We start from the raw sequence: 6,300 nt of genomic DNA, 5'->3' as shown, positions 1-6,300 counted from the left end.
GTATTGGACTCAGCATGATCTCGGCGGTGCTTGAAGTGCTTGATTTAATGGGGACTCTAGCTTCCAGAAATAGAATCTAGGCACAGTGCTAGGTCGCATCGCAACAACCTGCTAAACCGGCAGGTGTGGTTGCAAAAGGTACAAGAAGAGGGAGGTATTTGTGTGGCGGTGTTCCCCGGGCGCGGGGAGCGGGCCCGCGGGGTGAGGCAGGGGGGCTGGCCGAGGAGTGCGGTGGCGGCCCGGGCTGCACGCTGCACCGCACCAAGGTCAGCCGCCGCACGCATGCGCGTCCCTCCCCCTACCTGCCACCTTATCGGAACTCGGAACCTGCACCCGCGCCACTTATGCGTTCCTGTGACTTGCACTCCAAATAATGTTCTCCTCCACTGTGTACGCGCGCTTGGCAATTCACATAAAAAGGCTCTGCGTACCTTTTCTTTGGCAATATCGCCGTCTGCAAAATTGTTTCGGCAATCGTAAAACGCACCGAATTGCAATCCAAAACTGCCTACAAACTAAAATGCTCAAGTCTAATGGGTTAATTTTAAAAAGGAATATCGTTTGTAATGAATGATATGGTTGTTTCATTACCGAAACGAGTTTTTAATGGGTCTGCTAATTACCAATTATGTAGATACGAATCATCCTAATGTCATAAGAAGGATATATATTTTTCGTCATGAATTAGTGTGATTTTATTGTCACTGTTGGTCCGAATAGGGGGAGCACCTGACCAGGAGGTCCATTGAATATTTGAAGGCCTAACAGCCTTTTTGTCTGAATTGTCGTTGAGTTATTCCCATGTATTGGAGGAGCAGCAGTTCGCAGCAAAAGACTTGTCTTGGTTTTTCCTCTTCCGTGAACCGATCAGGGTTCAGGGTTCCTCAACACTTATAAGTATTCGACTATTTTTGGCGTGATCAGCGATACCTAACTGATGTGTCTGAGATAAATAAACACAAGCATATACGTGAAGTCGATACAACACGTGCCACACGCTCGACTCGCGACGTACGCAGCCCAAACTTACGTTTCACCAAGAACGTGGAGAAATCCTATTATGATCGTGAAGATTAGTACCGGTGACATCATACATGATTCGAACGTTAACGCGCAGAACGGCTTAGCCACGGATTCTGTTTTCTGTATCAAGAATATATCTATTTGAGACTGGTTTATTGCATTGTTGACTCTACCGGCCAGACGATCTTAATGTTGAACAACTTTACCAAGTTGCCATCTTCATCTGGGTCAAGCATGTAAGGCTACAGTTTTGTGATGGCCAAGTATGTTTGTGTGTAAGGGGAAGTCTGACAATGCTAGCTGCGTCGGCCACGTATCATTAGAAAGCTATTCGCCATTGTGGCTTGTGCATAAGGAGCGGCGCGTCGCAGGCCGGCACACGACACTCGACTCCTACGTTAGTTCGCACAGTTGCGCCGCTCGATTCGGTTGCAATGTTCCATTCACCTTATTCGTCGGCGACGAGGTTCAGTGACTCCGACGCCGACCGACTAACTCTTCGGAACACGTCATCTGCGTGCTAATGCCGCTGTTTCATCACCTACGGCCGATCGCCACGAAGTTCTTTAAATTCTGTAGGTGTCCCGCGGTGCGGCCGTCGGGCCGACCTCTTTTCGCGGGCGACGAGCGAATGCGACGCGCGCCGTACATGCAGCGTTATGTAAAGCTAAGAGCGGTGCAGCGGTGAGCGTTGCGCTCGACCGCGTGCGCGCCCCCCGCGTGCGTTTCCCTCCTCGCGATTTCGTTCGCCGTCGGTTTCACTCGCCACGATCGGCGGCGCGGGGTTCCGGAGGTCGCGCACCTCCCGCCTCCTCCGCCCTCCTCGGAGACGGAGCCGGTCCGCGGTCCGCAGCGGCCACTCAGTCGTCGAGCGGATTGCGTCGGCGGCGGTCGGCTCCGCGCCTCGCCTGTCGCTCTCTAGTCTGATGACCCGTCGTCGCGACATGCCGACGCTGACACGACTCGAGTGAATCGCACCGCCCGCGTCGTCGCGCTCGCACTGTACAGTCGCGCTTCCGTTTCGGGAGTCGTTCGTGGTGATTTCGCGGCTGCGTTTGCGACGGTCACGAACACGCTCGTCGAGCTGACGACGTCTTGTCGAAAATAGCGTGCGTTATCATCGCGACCTCGAGCGGCGAGACGAGATAGCGCGAGGTCGGCGGCACCTGCGCCGCGCCGCGCCCCACGTGCACACCACCACGATCCGCTGCAGCCGACTGCCGGCCAATTAGCGAGTGTGCCCTGCTTGCTGGCCGCGCGCCGCTACCGTCGCCGTCTCCGCAGGGACGTGCCGCGCCACCCTCGCACTATCTCGTCTCCTCCGCCGGTCCGACACTGCTGACACCTTTGGATTTTCTCAATTGACGTTCAAAAATAGGTAGACTACTGCCCCTAGGCTTCATTGCTTCCACGAATACTTATATTAGAACTTGGATCAGAAGATTTTGACAGAGATGAGTCTAGCGCACATGAACATACTACTTTACGCTTACCTGACTACTTCGTTTTTCACATTTATAAAACCTGACATTTTATATCATTATGAGCAAGCATTTTAATATTATTGTATTAATTCTTTACGTAACAGCCACCTTAGCAACAAGAATATTACAGATATACATATTACAATATCCTCTTTATCGCTACGTGTATGATCGAGTACTTTGATAGTTTTCTGGTATTCTATAAACTTGTCAATTTACATCAGAAAATGTAGAGCTATTTTCATAATTGTCGTAATAAGTACTAGTAATTGAGGTTTTATCCGTGACTAATCTTATTGAGTTACATTCAGCCGTCTGGTGTGAAAATCTTAATTAAAAGATTGTATTGTTATGAGCAATTACAATTTTTGTATGTTTCAAGTCCGAAATTTGTTACATACTTTGTTTACCAATTGGTTTCTTGCTATAATGTATGCTACCGTTCAGTTATTCGATATTGTTTCCGATGTTAATATGTTGCTCCTTCAGTAGTTCAATATCTCACACCTCTCCGCCATTATTGATTTGTTCTGTATCACCTTCCAACACATCTCAATTTTCTTCGCCTCCTAATTTAAATAGGTAAACGGTACTTAAAGGCTCCCGTTTCCTTAAATCGACAGCAAATATATTTTGTAGATTGGCTAAGATTCACTTAAAATTGTTCACTTGGTAACAGAATCCGATAACTACCTATATCGACCAAAAGTAAGTTCCACAAAAGAATTGAGGGCGCTGTGACGTACTCGTAAAATTGTTGTCATGTCCCGCACCTTATCACTGAATTGTTGACATTCAAACGAAAATATATAAATATAACTATAATCTCTATATCAGCAAAAGTTTACTGCAATGACAAAATGGCAGGTTTTATTTTTGTGGGTTTCTAAAAGAAGTATTGGATCCACGCTCTATTGTGTCTAGAAATTGACAAAATACTACTAAACGAATGGTTTCTGATGAAAACGTAAATCTTATTTATCACTGGAATAAATCTCTCGAGCGAATCCTGAAGTTATTCTCTTCAACGCGGCAATAATAGCTTAAACATTCATGTTACTTGATATTGCGCAAGTTATAATTGATTTTATAATATAAAATCTATAAGTTGCACAATTAATAAAAAATGCAACCGTTGACAATGTATGCGTCCTACATTATACAAGTACATGCATCGCACTACTGCTGACTCTATACAAAGGACTTTATACTTTGTCGTCGAACTAAAATTGAGGTAGGACTACGTAAGTTCATTTGTACTTCAAATGTTTGAATTGGGTCATTGTTTCCTCAGAATTTTCTATCGACCTTTACTTTTTCTTATTTGAATATTTTGCCGGTAAGAAATGGGTGCGTCCATCCATGGCATTCTAGAACATTTTATCATCAGTTCGTTGTAGTTTGAAATGCCTATGATAACCAGTTTTGCGGTTTTTGTCCAGTTTTGAATCCCCTCGGATATTGGATAGGATTGATATAACAAATTCATTTCTGCAATACTTTTCCCTAAGCAGATGACCTTTTTTTTGTTGCGACAAGTTTTTTTAGTTGCTGTTCTTCTTCAAAAGCTATGAAAATAGTACTATGGCAATGTTATTGGTTGAAGATTTATAATGCTGTTGCAGAGGACGGGATTTTGTTGCAAAGCTCTTCCCTACCATACAGAAATTTAGTTCTTTCTTAATCTTAGATACAATATCCATCGAAGTTGCTCTGCAAGAAATTTGTTAAATTAATTGATGCGTTATTCCTTCATGCAATTATTAAGTATACGATACTCCCTTTACCTGTTAAATACGTCTCCAATGGAGCCCAGTTTTCATTGATTGGTTTATTGATATTCCAGCGGCGTTGCTTCTTTGAAATGACATTTGCCACAGGTGTTGCTAATATGAGATACGTTTATGTATCCTTAATAGAATTTGTTCTTGAGTACGTTTCTTCTTCACTGTTTAACGACCTGAATACTGAATATGCGATGACGATATAGGTCTAATTAAGTCGCCTTTCTGACCTCCGTTGATGATGATATTTATTATACTTAATGATTGTTTTTGTCGCATTTATGTTTCTTGAATATCTGTATTTTTTGTTTTCGCTTTTGAAATGTTCATTCGCGCCGAGGCATGAAGTTAACTAGGTATAGATGTAGTAGATAATCGAAGAAACTTGTTTGTTTGTAACTGAACAGTACAGTCAAATATTCCAACTTATCTCGGTGATAGGTATGCCTGAAGATAATTTCTATATATAATTTTTTAACGTTAAAAACAAATTAAATGAACGAGCCGGTAAACAAATGAAAAGTTCAATGTCATTCATATTTATAACGGTCGTAACAATTTTAAACTTATATTTTGGATTCCTAGCACGCGCTAAAGAACACTGTTGTCAGATGTATCGGCGTAAAAGGGCTGAAATATTTTCTAGAATGATGTTTCTTCCGTTCGCAATCCAATCATCGCATGGCTCAGCTAATAGAAATAATAGTATACATAGCATACAAGTGTATAGCGAGCCGTTGCGCCGGTAGGTAAGTGGAGTTACATAATATAAACACGGACACGTGTCGTCGTTTGTATCGCTTATATAACTCGCGCGTGTGTACGCCCGCTTACGTCGGCGCCTCGATATATGAGCACGGCCTTACTGGAAATTGTCTTTGAAGTGATTATTGACCTACGCATTGTTCATGGTATCCTGGTTCGCATCTTATCTCGTGTATTGATGCATTATGCTTGAAATTTATCTTTTAAATATTCCTTTTTATGAAATAACGTCGCGCTTTTGATTAGACGGAGCTTATCAGAGATATTATTATATTACAATTTTGATAAGGACTCTGAATACACAAATTTATCTACTCCCACCAACTTTTCTGCATCTAGATGTTTCGAAGCAGCGTTTGTTGTTGTATAAACTATCGTTTGTTATTGCTTTCAACGATAACAGTAATGCTTTAACAGGCACGTGTACACCTATAGTTGTGACCAAACCGATAACGTTACCTACTTCATTTTACGAACAGCCCAACACCTGTTCGCTTTTCTGTATTTTGCCACGCTCCATTGGAGATTCGCCTCTTGGCTTCCATTCAGTCTGAATGCGTCATTTGGGCAAAAACAGTACGTTGTTGAACGTTACTTTGATAGTCACAAGAAATCCCATTGTCATCAGTTCTATTTGTACCCGTCATATCTGCATCGGTCCAGTTTCACTTTCTGATTGAATGTAAAATTATCGTATCTATCATCAAAGACCTAAGATGGTATCTCTTTCATTAAGATTTCGATGTGTAAGAAATGTGAAACTGTATTTCTGAATATTCATTAAATGCGTTGTTACTATTACTATATAAAAAGTGCGTTTATAGCGGATTGGTTACCAGACCAGACACATTTCCGCACGTTCTTTTGTTTGCCGGTAGAAAATCCACTATGTCTGCCAATTCGGTCGGCCGCGGTACCAGGGCCACATGATGTGGTTGGAGGTAGAACTAGCTGTCAATGTCTGCCGGTGGCAGGCGCGGGGTGAGGCGTGAGAGGCGGGGAGTGTGCACGTGCCGGCGGGTCGTGCCATGCGTTCGACGCCCTCCCCGCACTTGTTGAGCGCTGTGTCGCAGCGGCCCGCTGCCGTCAGCAGTGCTAGATCGCTCGCACTTACAACACTCATTCTAACTAGCACCTACCTTGCTCGTACATTTGCTGTCTCATTCTTGCGAACATCACACCGCGTAGGAATCGAGACTATTGATTTCACTTAACAATTGTATTTCCTCAAATGCAAAATTTCT

General features: G+C 43.5%; 1 protein-coding gene across 1 annotated transcript in view; it reads left to right on the top strand.

The window, feature by feature from the left end:
- The first annotated feature begins 1,844 nt into the window (after positions 1-1,844).
- Positions 1,845-6,300, top strand: part of LOC142981468 (uncharacterized) — a 29,767-nt gene continuing 25,311 nt past the window's right edge. Inside the window, exon 1 of the mRNA XM_076127411.1 lies at positions 1,845-2,132. The gene's annotated coding sequence lies outside the window, so the exon portion shown is untranslated. The remainder of the gene's footprint in view (positions 2,133-6,300) is intronic.

The sequence above is a fragment of the Anticarsia gemmatalis genome, chromosome 20 (assembly GCF_050436995.1).
Source record: "Anticarsia gemmatalis isolate Benzon Research Colony breed Stoneville strain chromosome 20, ilAntGemm2 primary, whole genome shotgun sequence".
NCBI lineage: Eukaryota > Metazoa > Arthropoda > Insecta > Lepidoptera > Erebidae > Anticarsia > Anticarsia gemmatalis.
Note: the sequence above shows the minus strand (reverse complement) of the source record. Positions and strands in the feature narration are given on the sequence as shown.